Below are 13,654 nucleotides of genomic sequence, written 5' to 3'. Positions count from 1 at the left end.
GCATGCCTTTAATCCTAGCACTAAGGAGGTAGAGGCAGGTAGATCTCTGTGACTTCTATGGTCTTTTCCCATGTCATTTATACTGAAGCCATTTCCACATCCATACTTTCACTCACCCTGCACCCCAAGGCCAGTGTTAGACAATCCACTCTGTTCTCTAAGAGCTGAACCCAACCTGGCTTGGTTCATGAGAGTACCTACACCAACCCCACCCCTTCCCATGTTCCTCTGAGCCAGCCAGTTCCTTGAGTTGGCCATGTCCATGTCCTGCCTCTATGGGTACTTATTTTCAGTTTCTTGTGAATTGACATTCTTGAGTTCTCTTGTGATTAGCCCCTCCTGTGAGAAACCATTCTATTGCTTTTTTAGAGTGACAGTCCACAGCTTTGGATTCTTACCCTCATAGGTGTCCCTAGCATTTTTTCACACCCTTAACATTCCTCTCTTGATAGAATGAACTGAAATTTCCTGGAAAGCAGGGCCTAAAATTTTGTGCATTTTTATATTTCTCAGATCCTATGATTATTTGATGGTTGAGTATGATCAACTAATTCTAATTGTAAACTGGAATCCTACAAAGCCTAAAAGTTATTGGGAATGATGTGAAGAAGAGAAAAATCATATGAAACTATCGTATTCAAAAGGCTCACCAAAAAGAAAAGCTGGATGTCCTAGTTAGAGTTACTATCACTCTAATGAAGCACCATGACTAAAAGTACCTTGGGCAGGAAATGGTTTATTTGGTTTACACTTCCACATCATTACTCGTCATCAAAGGAAGTCAGGACAAGAACTCAAATAGGTCAAGAAAATGGAGGCAGGAGCTAATGCAGAGGCCATGGGAGGGGTGCTACTTACTGACTTGCTCAGCCTGATTTCTTATAGAACTCAGGACCACCAGCCCAGGGTGGTACTATCCACAGTACACTGGACCCTCCCCCATCAATGACTTATTAAGAACATGCCCTATAGGCCACAGCACAATCTCCTAGAGGCATTTTCTTAACTGAGATCCCTTCCTCTCATGATGGCTATAGCTTGTGCCAAGTTGACATAAAACTAGCCAGTACGTTCAGTATGGTGGGCATATGCCTTTAAACCCCATTGCTCAGCAGGCTGAGCTCTGTAAGTTTAAGGTCAGTCTGGTGAGTTCTAATAACAGTCAATGCTGTGTAGAGAGCTCTTGTCTCAAAAAAATTAAAGAATATAGTGTTGGGGGATGAGAAATGGCTCAGAGGTTAAGAGAGCATCGGCTGTCCTTTGCCAGAAGACTTGGGTTCAATTCCCAGCACCCATCTTGTGGCTCAAAACTGCAACTCCAGTTCTAGGGTATCCTATGCCCTCCTCTGTGTCTGAAGGCACTGCATGCAAATGTTGCACAGACCAACAGGTAGGCAAATCACCCATACCCATATGAAAACATACAAACTAACTTTACAGAATATAATGTTGGCAAAAATTACACCCAGTTTGTCTGGGTTAATTTTTATTTCCAAGGAGTAGTGATTAACTTTCCATGAAGTAAACAAAAAAAGTTAGTCTGTGGGGGAGAAATATCAAAGTTCATATTGGTTATGCCTGCCTGCCAGTCTGCTGACATGCTCCTTGTCATGGTGATGATGGATTAACCAGCTGAAGCTGTGAAACTGTAAGCAAGCACCCCATTAAAGGCTTTTTGCTATAAGTTGCTTTGGTCATGGTGTCTCTTCACGGCAATAGAACAGTGACTAAGACAACTACTATGTATAGTGTTGCAGTAGATCACGGCAGGGCCGATGTGAACTTCACATACCAATTTCATCTCCTTCATAGCCGAGAGTGGTATGGCTAGATCACAGGAAAATTCTGGCCTTAGTTTTTTGAGGAGCCTCCACTTTGTTTCCCCTGGTGTCTTCATTCATTTACATCCCTTTCAGCAGTGTATAAAGCTCGGGTTCCCTTTTCTCATCAGCTCTATCAGCATTTTGAAAATGTCTCTTCTAACTGCATAAGATGAAATCTCATTGTACTTTTCATTTGGAATAGATGAGTGAATACCAGGGCCACAGGGCCATAGTAAGAGCTGGACCTCTCTGCAGCCTCCTCCAGCCCTGCTGCCCTGCCATGTCTTGTAACTGAGCCATGTCCTCAGCTGACATGACTCCATTACTTTCCATGAAGAGAACAGGGTTACTACTGTCCACCAGGTTTCCCTCAGCCAGAATCCCTAATGGTTCTTATCTGCTGCCTCCCCTCCACTCTCAGTGGCTTAGAAGCCCTGCAGATTCACCTTGTCAAAATTTCTTGGTTTGTGCCTCCTGCCACATATACACATGCTGCCATTACTAATTACTGTGTTCTATTCTACCCCAATACTGTGAAAACTGTGCATACTAGTACATGTCTACAATACCAGAACTGAAACCGTGGAAGCAGGAGGATGAAGATGAGGAGTTCAAGGTCATCCTTGGCTAGAGAACAACTTCGAATCCAGACTGGGATATGTGAGAACCTGTATCAAAAGAAAAAAAAATAAAATAAAAAAATAAGTTGTACCAAACAACATACTGTAATCCATGGAGGCTCACTATGATTATGATTATTAGCCTTGACTTTACTTCAGACCTGAAGAAATGTAAGGGTATGGCAAACAAGTCAGCATGAACACATAAATAACGAGGAACCTATCTATACTTATACTTTTTCTCAGGGCAGCATCTGACTATGTAGCCCTGGCTAGCCTAGAACTTGCTGTGTAGACCAGGCTGGCCTCAACTTCACAGAGATCTACCTGCCTCTGCCTCCAGAGTGCTGGGATTAAAAAGTATGCAATACCATGCATAGCTTAAAAATCAATTATTTATAATAATAATTTAAGTGAAGTAGTAATAAAAGGATATTTTAATCAAAGCATATGTCACATATGCATATATGTGTGTTTGTGTACTTTTAAGATCAGATCTGCCTATATAACTCAGGCTAGAGTTCACACTGAGATCTTCCTGCATCAGCTGTCTGAGTTTTTGTGACATGCTCAGCCAATACACATCTCTTTTTTTTTTTTAAATCGTGATTCACCAGATTCTGTGGAATGGAAACTTTCCCATTAGAATAAGAAAAATGAAGCCAGGAGTGGTGGCACATACCTTTGGTCCCAGTACTCAGGAGACCCAGACAAGTGGATCTCTGTGGGTTTAAGCCCAGCCTGATCTACATAGTGAGGTAGCAGCCAGCCAGGGATACATCCAAACACACATGCATGCATGCATACATACATACATACATACATACATATGTGAAACTGTGACTTAAAACAAGCCCCTGCCCTGCCCAAAAAATAGTAATTGAAGAGATGACCTAGTGGTTAAGAGTACTTTTTGCTCTGGCAGAGGACTGGGGTTCAGTTCTTAGCACCCACATCAGATGGCTCCAGTTCCAGGGTATCTGATGCCCTCTTCTGGCTTGTACCAGTACTCTAATGTACATGTACAGACATGGTACAGGCATGGGCATGGGCACCTGCACAGGCGGGCGCGCGCGCACACACACACACACACACACACACACACTAAGAAAAATGTCATCGTTTAATGGTAGTGGTTACTCCAGTTAAACAAAACACTAAATCTAAATTAGTTTTACTTACTATAACCCAGACTCTCAAGATGCTGAAGCAGGAGAAATCACTATAAATTCAAGACTAGTCTGGACTATTGAGTCAAACATTGTCTCAAAATCTACACACAACAACAAATGATGAACAAAAGAACAAAAGTCTTAGTGACTAGCTATTAGTGTTGAATGAGGTGATTTTTTATTGTATGAGTACTTTATCTACATGTACACCTACATGCCAGAAGAGGCATCAGATTCTTTTTAAAAGATGGTTGTGAGCCAGCATGTGGTTGCTGGGAATTGAACTCAGGACCTCTAAAAATTGCAGCCAGTGCTCTTAGCTACTGAGCCACCTCACCACCCACCCCAAAATGATTTATTTAGTTTTCTTTTATGCGCATTGGTGTTTTGCTTACATGCATATGTGAGAGCATCAGACCCCCTGGAACTGGAGTTAACAGACAATTGAAAAGTTCCGCGTGGGGGCTGGGAAATGAACTGAGTCCTCCAGAAGAACAGCCAGTGCTTTTAACCATTGAGCCATCTTTCCAACCCTGAAAAGGAAAGAAATTTTAAGGTACTTATAGAAGACATAAAAATCAGGGCAATGACCATATGACAAATTGAAAAGTGATCTAGGAACATGCAAAGAATGTCTGTACTCACCCATAACACTGAGGACAAGGAACTTGTCATGAGGGGGGTGGAGCAAGAGATAAGTTACACAATGTATACAAAGGAAATAACCATTACCCTTCAATACATAGTGATATTCAACATTATTGTGAAACAGAGAGTCCAAATCAGTGAACAATTCATATATTACTATACCATGGCTTTGCTAGAATTTAGGATCTGAGGACTGGTAACATCTGGTGAGGGAAAATGGACACTCATATACCACAAACAATGTGTATGTTGATATATCCCTTTTGAAAAAAGTGAACAGATTAAAATCTTACTTTTTTGCATATCGGGACACTCTCTAGTTTAAATGTATTATCAAAAACACTCATCAAAATGTGTGAAAATTTATCTGAACCTAGAATATTTATAAGAATGAAGAAAGCAAAGTGATTCCCTCCCTTTAGTTTTTGAATGGTCTCACTATCGATAGCTGAGACTGGCCTTGCCCTCAGGACACAGCCTGCATTAGCCCTGAACTCTTGATCCTCCTGCCTCGAAAGGGCTGGGACTTTAGAAATGTGAACAGCATGTCAGTAACACGCCACTGTGCCTTGACTAAATCCTTATCTCTCTGTGTGTATTGTCTTTTCCTTCTCATCTAGTCTCTCTCTCTCTCTCTTTTTTTTTCCGGGAATTAGGTCAGCTCTTTCCTTTGGGAAATTTCCATTGCATTTAACAGTGTCATTGCTAGAATGGCTGGGCTGGCTTGGCTGCCTCTTCCTCTGGGACAGCTTTTCTTCTCTCAGTGACCTCGGTGCCAAGGTGGAGGAGATGGTAAAAGCCTTCCTCGAGTGGGTGGAGAAAGAGCCGTCTCCAACAATATCCTGCCCCCACCGTGTCTCTCGAAGTGGAACAGATGTGTCCCTGCTCATAGCTTCCTCCTTGTTGCTTCAAAACCTAAATGTCCTACTTAACCTCAGAGCCATCCAAGTTCATCTCCCCACTCACGACTTTCCAGGAAGGACGTGCCATGGGGGAGGGAGGAAAGCCCAGGCATAGACCCCAGGGCACTCCCACTGCCACGGTTGATGGAATGCCCACTGGGGGAGAGCTCATAATCCCACTATCTTAGATCTCAGAGCAGCTCAGAGGTTGGTTGTGATTTCAGTTTTGGTAACAAGGTTCCAGGTAAGTCAGGGTAGCTGGGAAAGGGACATTCTCCTCATGCCATTGCTCCCAACAACCTTAAAACATGCTCAGTAGTCATCTATTAGTCACCAGACTGGGACAGCACAAATAGAATTACCATTATGCATGACTCCATTTTATTAATTTTGATTTTAGACAACTACCAGTCTTTGGAGATAAACAAAAACATCTCCTTTGCCTGGGCATGGTGGTTCATATCTGCAATCCCAATACTCAGGGAACTGAGGTAGAAAAATTGCTAGGAGTTTAAGTCCAGCCTAGGCTACTAAGTAGCTTCTAGGCCAGCCTGGAGCTACATAGTAAGATCCTGCTTCAATAGAACAATTACAAAACCAAAAACACTTACCCCATGCCTGAGTTCAATCTCTGTGACCTACATGGTAGAAGGGGAGATCTGACTCACCCAAGTTCTCTTTTGACCTGTACACCTGTAGCATGACATGCTTACACACACACAAACACAGACCTACATCCCCAGTGGGCATGCACACACACACACACACCACACACATACACACACACTAAACACACAAAGCAGACAAAATAAACAAGCCCCTTTGTCTGAAGATGGAGCTGCCTCAGGATGTTGACCTTCCCAATGGGACACAAATGAGGACATCCTGGACCACTTGTCCTTTCCTCATGAGTGACGGAAAGCAATGGCATGTGCTTCCCAAGTTGGAGAGCCCTTAAATGAACCAGATAGTTTGGTAGCAAAGGACAAACTTTATGCCAAGAAACTCCCCCAGAGAAGACTCAGCTTTTTCTTTTTCCCATTAATTTATTTATTCACTTTACATCCCAAGCCTGCTTTAAGTGGAGGTTAGTTATTTTTCCTGTATGCCTTGTGTTTCAACCAACACGTTTTCCTGTTCATTTCTTTTCTGGCGACTATTGGGAATGTTGAACTCTATCAACAAGAAACAGAAATAGGCGAAGAGTCTTATGTGTGAGCCTTTGGTTTAAAGGATTTATTTCTTCTAATGTCTAGACATACGAAGACTTGAAATTTGGGCCTGTGACCTTTTTGTGACTTTAGAAATGAAAATTAAACTGAAAGTCATGGCAACATATGCCCATAATCAAAACAACAACAGGGAGACAGAGGCAGGCCAGCCTCTGGGCTACATAGTAAGGTCCTCTTTCAAAAAACTAAAGGAAGGAGGAAGAGGAAAAGAAGACCAATCAAACCATATAACATGAGTGAAGGTCAATTCTTAGTAATGCTTGGGGCCATTTAATTATAGATTTCTTTTCTGTTCACTTTAGCTGTGTTAAGTATTAGATCTCATTGTCTCTGGTATACTTTGTTATCTGCAGCTCTTTTTAGTGTTCAGTATTCACTTCTTTCTACTGGCAACAATGCTGGATATTTCAGACACAGAACATTACATCACTGCAGAAAGTTCTATTGCACAACATTGTTCTTTGACTTTTGAGAGGATTGGAGGATTGAGATAAGAGCTGAGATAAGGTCTCACTATGTAGTGTAGCCATGACTGGCCTGGAACTTGTTATGTGGTGCTATGTCTTGTGTTGCTTGGGGACTTAACTGGGGAAACAAGGCAATGAAGAAAGGACAAATGAATTCTTAGAGCAGAGCCAGGATCTGGTGGGCCATGTGCTCTCTGATGGAGATGTACCACCAACAGCAAGCAGGAAACTCAGTGCATTTATTTTATACATCTAATGAAGAAGGCAGGTTCATATATACAGCTCTACAAGGAGGCAAGCTTAACTAATCTCAATAGGAGGTATCTATAAGGGAACGTTCTCAAGGCACAGGCCTCAGGGAGGAAAAAGTCATGGTTGACATTATTAGTATTTGTATCTATGACACTCAGACCAGAAGGCAGCTTTGCCATCCCTCTGTGCCTCACCTCGGGAAGACTTTCCTATTCCCATGGACCTGAGACACTAAGGTTCTTGACATGACTGTGTTCAACACACATTTACTAGGGGATTCCTCCACTCCCCCATAACATACACCAGGCTGGACCAAACTCAGAGATCCATCTGCATCTACCTCCCAAGTGCTAGGATTAAAGGTATATACATGTATGTATATACATACATAGACTTTTACTGTTGAACTCTAGGGATGACCTAAGTCAGGTCCTTTGCCCCTGCAGGGTTTTTTATTTTTTATTTTTTATTCTTGTTGGTTCTTCTTGAGGCTTCGGAGGGGGAAGAGTGTCTGGAGAGGGTAAGACTTTATCTTCCGAGATATTTAAGTTTGCTGTATAATAAAAAGTTTACTTATCTAAGTCTAAGTTACTATGCTACTGTAGCTGACCTGTCTTCTCTCTCCCCCTGAGGCCAGAAACTGCAATCTCTGGCACTTAGCACCTCTTCCTAAAATAGCAAAGGATGAATAGCCTTTGTTCTATCTCAGCAGGAACTGCTGGGCTTTTAGCCTGCTAGTAGGGGGTCGCAGGAAGAGAAAGGGATATTTTGAAAAGTGATTGCAGCGTTTATTACTAAGTCGTAAAAAGCTTCCTATGAAAGCTATCTAAGGGGCAAAGCGGAAAGATCGTAAGTGGGGAAAGGGAAAAGTTCTAAGTGGAGAAAAAGAAAAAGTTTCTACTCTAAGCGAGGAAAGGCAAAAAATTCTCCTAAGGCAAAAAAGTTCCTTCTATCTCTCACTCATATCTTTTTTTTTTTTAAGATCTATTTTATGTATGTGAGTACACTGTAGCTGCCTTCAGACACACCAGAAGAGGGCATCAGATCCCATTACAGATGGTTGTGAGCCACCATGTGGTTGCTGGGAGTTGAACTCAGGACCTCTGGAAGAACAGCCAGTGCTCTTAACTGCTGAGCCATCTCTCCATGCCCTCTCTCACTCTTTGTCCTCAGGACTTACACATCTTTCAAAATACATGATTACATGTTACAAATTTCATCACAAGTTCACACAAAAAATCAAATCATAAATTGAAATAGAAGTTTCCAACAGAGAATGTTTGCATGCATACCCCCCAGGAGTAATTATCTGGCTAAACATCCATCACCTGTCTCAGCTCCACAGGTTCACTGAAGGGTTAAAACCATAACTGTTATTAGTGAAGATTTGTATAGATAAACCGAGTCAATATTTTATCTTCTGTCCTATCACCTATAATAAATCATTAGTTCCATTTTAGGACCTTTGGTTAATTGTTTTACAACCTCTAGGAATGTGCTCTGAGTAGGAGAAAGTCTGGTTACCATCTAAGAGCAATTAACTGGTGACACTTGGCAGACTAGCAGAGTTCTCACTGCAGTTTGACTACCAGAAAAAGGACCTAATCGCAGTCCCACTATAAAAGAGCTTAATAATCACCGTTATAATTTTAGGAATTCTTATAGGATATCATTAAGATTTAAGAAGTCATCTATTTACATAGACATCTATAGCATCACTACAAGACAGTACATCTTTGTAGATCTGCAGAGATCTGCTCCAAAGGGGAAAAGCATACTAATAGCAGGATTCTTTCCTAAAATGAATTCCCTTACAGCCATGCTTAATAAGGGCCAACCTTTGCAGATTATATAGTAATCTGAAGCAGGCCATCTCAGAGAGATCACCTGCTAGTTATTAGCTTGTCCCATTATGGCTCTGGACAGTCCTTTACGAGAAAATGCTTTTAAAGTAAGACTTTGGTCAGGTCAGCTTTGGGAGATAAAGAAGTAGGCAGGATTTCTGCCTGTTCAATTTTACATGCTTTTAATAACATTGGACTTTATTAATGAGCCCTATTGCATAATTTTTTTATTAAAAATACGTAAGTACAAGTGCATATAGACTCCAGAGAAGAGTGTCAGATCCCCTGGAGCTGAGGTTACAAGCAGTTTTTAAACAGCTATGGATTTGGATGTTCTTTCGTTCTTACTGTTATCTTACGCATGAATAGATTATTCCTAAGGGATTAGAGGACTTATTTGAATTCCCAAGACCCACAATGGGTTAGCGTACACCTATAACTAAAACTTCAGGGAATTTGTTATCCTTCTCTGGCTTCCATGGGCACCCAAACACATCTCTCTTTCTCTCTCTCTCTCTCTCTCTCTCTCTCTCTCTCTCTCTCTCTCTCTCACACACACACACACACACACACACAAACACACATGAATAAATGATTTTTAAATTTCTTGCGGGTTGGGGATTTGGCTCAGTGGTAGAGAACTTGCCTAGCAAGTGCAAGGCTCTGGGTTCGGTCCCCAGCTCCGAAAAAAAAAAAAAAAGAATAGAAACATAAATTTCTCGTAAAAGAATTCCATCCCATGTTTTATAGGAGTACCAGATTAAAATAGAAATGCTTAATACAATGACTGTGCTTCAAGTATTTACTTTTTCATTTTTAAAAATGTGTATGGGTGTTTTGCCTGTATGTATGTATGTCTGTGCACCAAATGGATGCCTGATGCTGGAGGAGGCCAGAGGAGGTGTTAGATAACCTGGAACTAGAGGTATAGACAGTTGTGAGCCACCACATGGATACTTGGAATCAAATCCAAGCATTTCGCAAGAGCAGCCAGTACGCCTAACTGCTGTACCATCTCTCATACCTGTCTTCAAGTATTCAATCTATATTGCAAAATAGACATCTGAATTAATGACAAATACTGTCACTTGGCTAGTAAAGTCATACATGGAATGTAAAGCTGTTTAATTCCATTCTATGCACTTACTGAATAGCCACTAGTGGCAAATGTGGTAAGCGACTGGGCTGCTATGAGTAATTGTATGTACATATTTCCCCCATTGTCTTCTTAAGAACCCTTAAGAAACTCCTTATTTGAGAGTAGAACTGCAAGTCGTGCATTTAGTTTTAGCATCTCTTTCCTCTTATCTTCTAAACATTATGTTTTCTCCATAGTCCATATGTTCCGTGCTTCATGATCCATTTAAGATTTCTAGTAGAAAACACTACCTCCAGCACATAAGCTTTCAAACCTCTTACATTTATGCAAGATAAGTTGGTTCCACTGGCAGGAGACCCATCCCCAGACTCTTAACTGTGCTGTGATTTCAGTAGCTTGGGTTGTATTCTGTGAAACAAAACAGGACTCCTACAGATCACCAGACAACTCATGTTATTGGATTGAATAAACCTATGACAAGACAGGGGACCAGGAAAGAAATCCTAATATTCAAAAAACAATTTAAATCTGTTCTGACAAGAGATGGCTGACATCTTCATCTTTACTCCCTTCTGTTCTCAACCACACACGTCTTCCACCTCTGCATTTTGTCAAGGGGACTTTTTTATGAACAGCATATGAGCCCTACTGATCAACAATGGTCTTCTGATTTCTAAATGTTCTAGTTTCAATCTGTTGCTGGGAGAAACACCACAGCCAAAAACAACTTAGAGGGGAAAGAGTTTACTCAGTTTACACTTCTGAGTCACAGTCCATCACTAAGGGAGGTCAGGGTAGGAACTCAAGGCAGGAATTTGAAGCAGAAACCATGGAGGAGTGCTCTTTGCTGATTCGCTTTCAGGCTTATCTTTACCTAGCTTTCCTATACAGGTCATGATCTCCTGCCTAGGGAATGGTGCTGCCCACAGTGAGCTGGACCCTCCTACATTAATCAAATCCACCACAGGCATGCTGATAGGCCAATTTCCTCTGGATAATCCCTCAACTGGGGTTTACACTCAGGTGACTCTAGGATGTGACAGTGAAGGCTAACGAGGACACCTAGATTATAGATTTCAGGTCTTGCTATATTTTTGCTCCTTTAGTGGGGATAGGAAAAAGGGAGAGAGTGAAAGTCCAATCGATTTTTCCTTATTTTGTCAACGTGGTTTTAAGTAAAGGAAACCTTAAAATTAGTCACTAAAATGAGGATTTAACAGTCTGGGGATATATCAGTTAACAATGCTTGCCTAACATGAATGAAGCTGAGTTCAGTTCCTAAAACTACATATACTGGGTTTGGTGGTACATGCCTGGAATTCCAGCACTCAAGAGGCTAAGGCAGGAGGATCAGAAGTATGCCTCATCCTACTGGCTTTCTGCAAACAGGAGCGCCCATAGTTCTCCGTAGAGAGCAGCTCTATTTGCTCGCTGGCCATGTTTTGACAGCTTATCCATGTATGTCTGAGCTAATTTAAATGTTTTTTCACCTAGATGATCTTTGCAATTTTCATTTCACACATGAAGTAACCTCGCACAACACTCAATGCTCAAAACCAGTGGAGCATCCTGTAGAGTACACAAACCTGAAAGCAGGACAGAAAAACCTTCGCAGCATCACTGGACCAGCGTGCATCGGGAAGAAAGCCATCCTTGGTAATGTAATAAGTTTAAGGTTCAGCCTGGGTCACACCAGACTCCGTTTTGTTTGGTTTGGTTTGGTTTGGTTTTTGGGTTGTTTGTTTGTTTGTTTGTTTGTTTTTAAAAAAGGAGTGCCTGCTGGGAATGTAAGGCTCTTAGTTTTGTGGTGCTCTGTGTTCATCCTGATATCCTATACCACCACCTTCTGTCCTCTGTCTGTATGAAGACACAGAGTCTGGTCTCACCCCTCAGAAGCCTCACAGGAGTTCACTATGAAGGACGGTGGAGGGCTGCAAGAGGAGGCAGAAGAGGAGCCAGGGAAGATGGCGGCCATGGAGTCGAGTGGATCCCAGAAGCTCTGTACAACACTGCCATCTCCACCGTGAAGGACAACTACATCCGCTCGCGCCTCAACATCCACTCCTTGACTAAGAATATCCAGTTTGAAGTTTACTACAAGCTTTACCAACAGGGATGCGTATGTCAACTGGGCAGTGAATTCTGTGAATTGGGAATTTTTGCTAAAGTTGTGAGAGCTTTGGGTGAAAGACACTTGCTCCACCATTGCTTTCAGGCTCTGATGGACCATGGTGTTTAAGGTTTCTTCTGTCTTGGCCTACTCCTTCAGTAGACAGTGCTCTTACATAGCAGGCTCAGATGCTGCAGTAAAGGAGAAAGCCATCCAGGTTGGCTTTGTCTTAGGTGGCTTTCTTCCCGATGCAGGCTGGTACGCTGATGCTGCGAAAGTTTTTCTGTCCTGCTTTCAGTTGTGTACTCTACAGGATGCTCCCTTGCTTGAGGTTACTTCGTGTGCAAAATGGAAATTGCAAAGATCATCTAGGTGAAGAAACATTTAAATTAGCTCAGACATACATGGATAAGCTGTCAAAACATGGCCAGCAAGCAAATAGAGCTGCTCTCTACGGAGAACTATGGGCGCTCCTGTTTGCAGAAAGCCAGTATGACGAGGCATACAAATGGTGTGTTCAGGCAGTGGAGGAAATTACAGCAGGCTTACCAGTCAAAGTTGTGGTGGGTGTTTTAAGACGAACTTCTAAGGCTTGTGTAGTCGAGCATGAATTTAAGAAGGCAGAACAGTTAATTAAACATGTAGTGTATTGGCAGGAGATCATTTTGGATCCAAACACCCAAAATACTCTGACACGCTGCTAAGATTATGGGTTCTACTTCTTCATTGTAGACAATATCTGCCAGTCTGTTGCAATTTACCAGGGAGCCTTCCACATTGGACAGTTAGCATTTAGTGACAAAAATATTCATGTAGCGACAGTTCATGAAGACCTGGCTTACTCTTCATATGGTCACCAGTACGGCTCTGGAAAATTCGATAATGTGCTATTTCATGCCGAAACAGCCATTGGATCGTTACCCATATCCTACCTGAAGATCATCTTCTTTTGGCTTCTTCAAAGAGGGTGAAAGCACTTATTTCAGAGGAGATTGCAATTGACTGTCATAACAAGGAGCTGGAGCAGATGCTGCTTCCGGAAGCATATGACTAGGTCAGAGCAGCTGCAGTCACATGTGGGAGACCCTTTTGATATCTGGCCTATTAACATGTTTTCATGAAGGGAGGGGCAAGACTCCCAAGAGCCTTCATAAAACCATTTTGATCATTAATTTTTATTTATGTGTATGTGTCTATGTTGAGTAGATACCATGTGTGTGGGCTGCCTGTGGAGGGCAGAAGAGGACTAGAGTTATAGGCAGTTGAGAGCCTATATGGCCTCTGAGAACTAGATCTCCAGCCCTCTGCAAGAGCAGCAAGTGCTGAGTCGTCTTTCCAGCCTCCTCCATGAAATCATAATGAGGATTATGATCAAGATAATGGAAGAGATAAACAATTTTGTGATGTGGAGGGGAACAAGTGGGGAAACACATTCTTGCTTGCATATGGCTGATTGTGTAAGCTTCTCGGGGAACCTCCTCAGTG

The 13,654-nt window shown here is 42.0% G+C and overlaps 1 pseudogene; it reads left to right on the top strand.

The window, feature by feature from the left end:
- The first annotated feature begins 11,920 nt into the window (after nucleotides 1-11,920).
- On the top strand, nucleotides 11,921-13,223 carry Appbp2-ps1 (amyloid beta precursor protein binding protein 2, pseudogene 1; annotated as a pseudogene).
- Nucleotides 13,224-13,654: the final 431 nt, after the last annotated feature.

This window comes from Rattus norvegicus, chromosome X, assembly GCF_021556685.1.
Source record: "Rattus norvegicus strain SHRSP/BbbUtx chromosome X, alternate assembly SHRSP_T2T, whole genome shotgun sequence".
Classification (NCBI taxonomy): Eukaryota; Metazoa; Chordata; class Mammalia; order Rodentia; family Muridae; genus Rattus; species Rattus norvegicus.
Note: the sequence above shows the minus strand (reverse complement) of the source record. Positions and strands in the feature narration are given on the sequence as shown.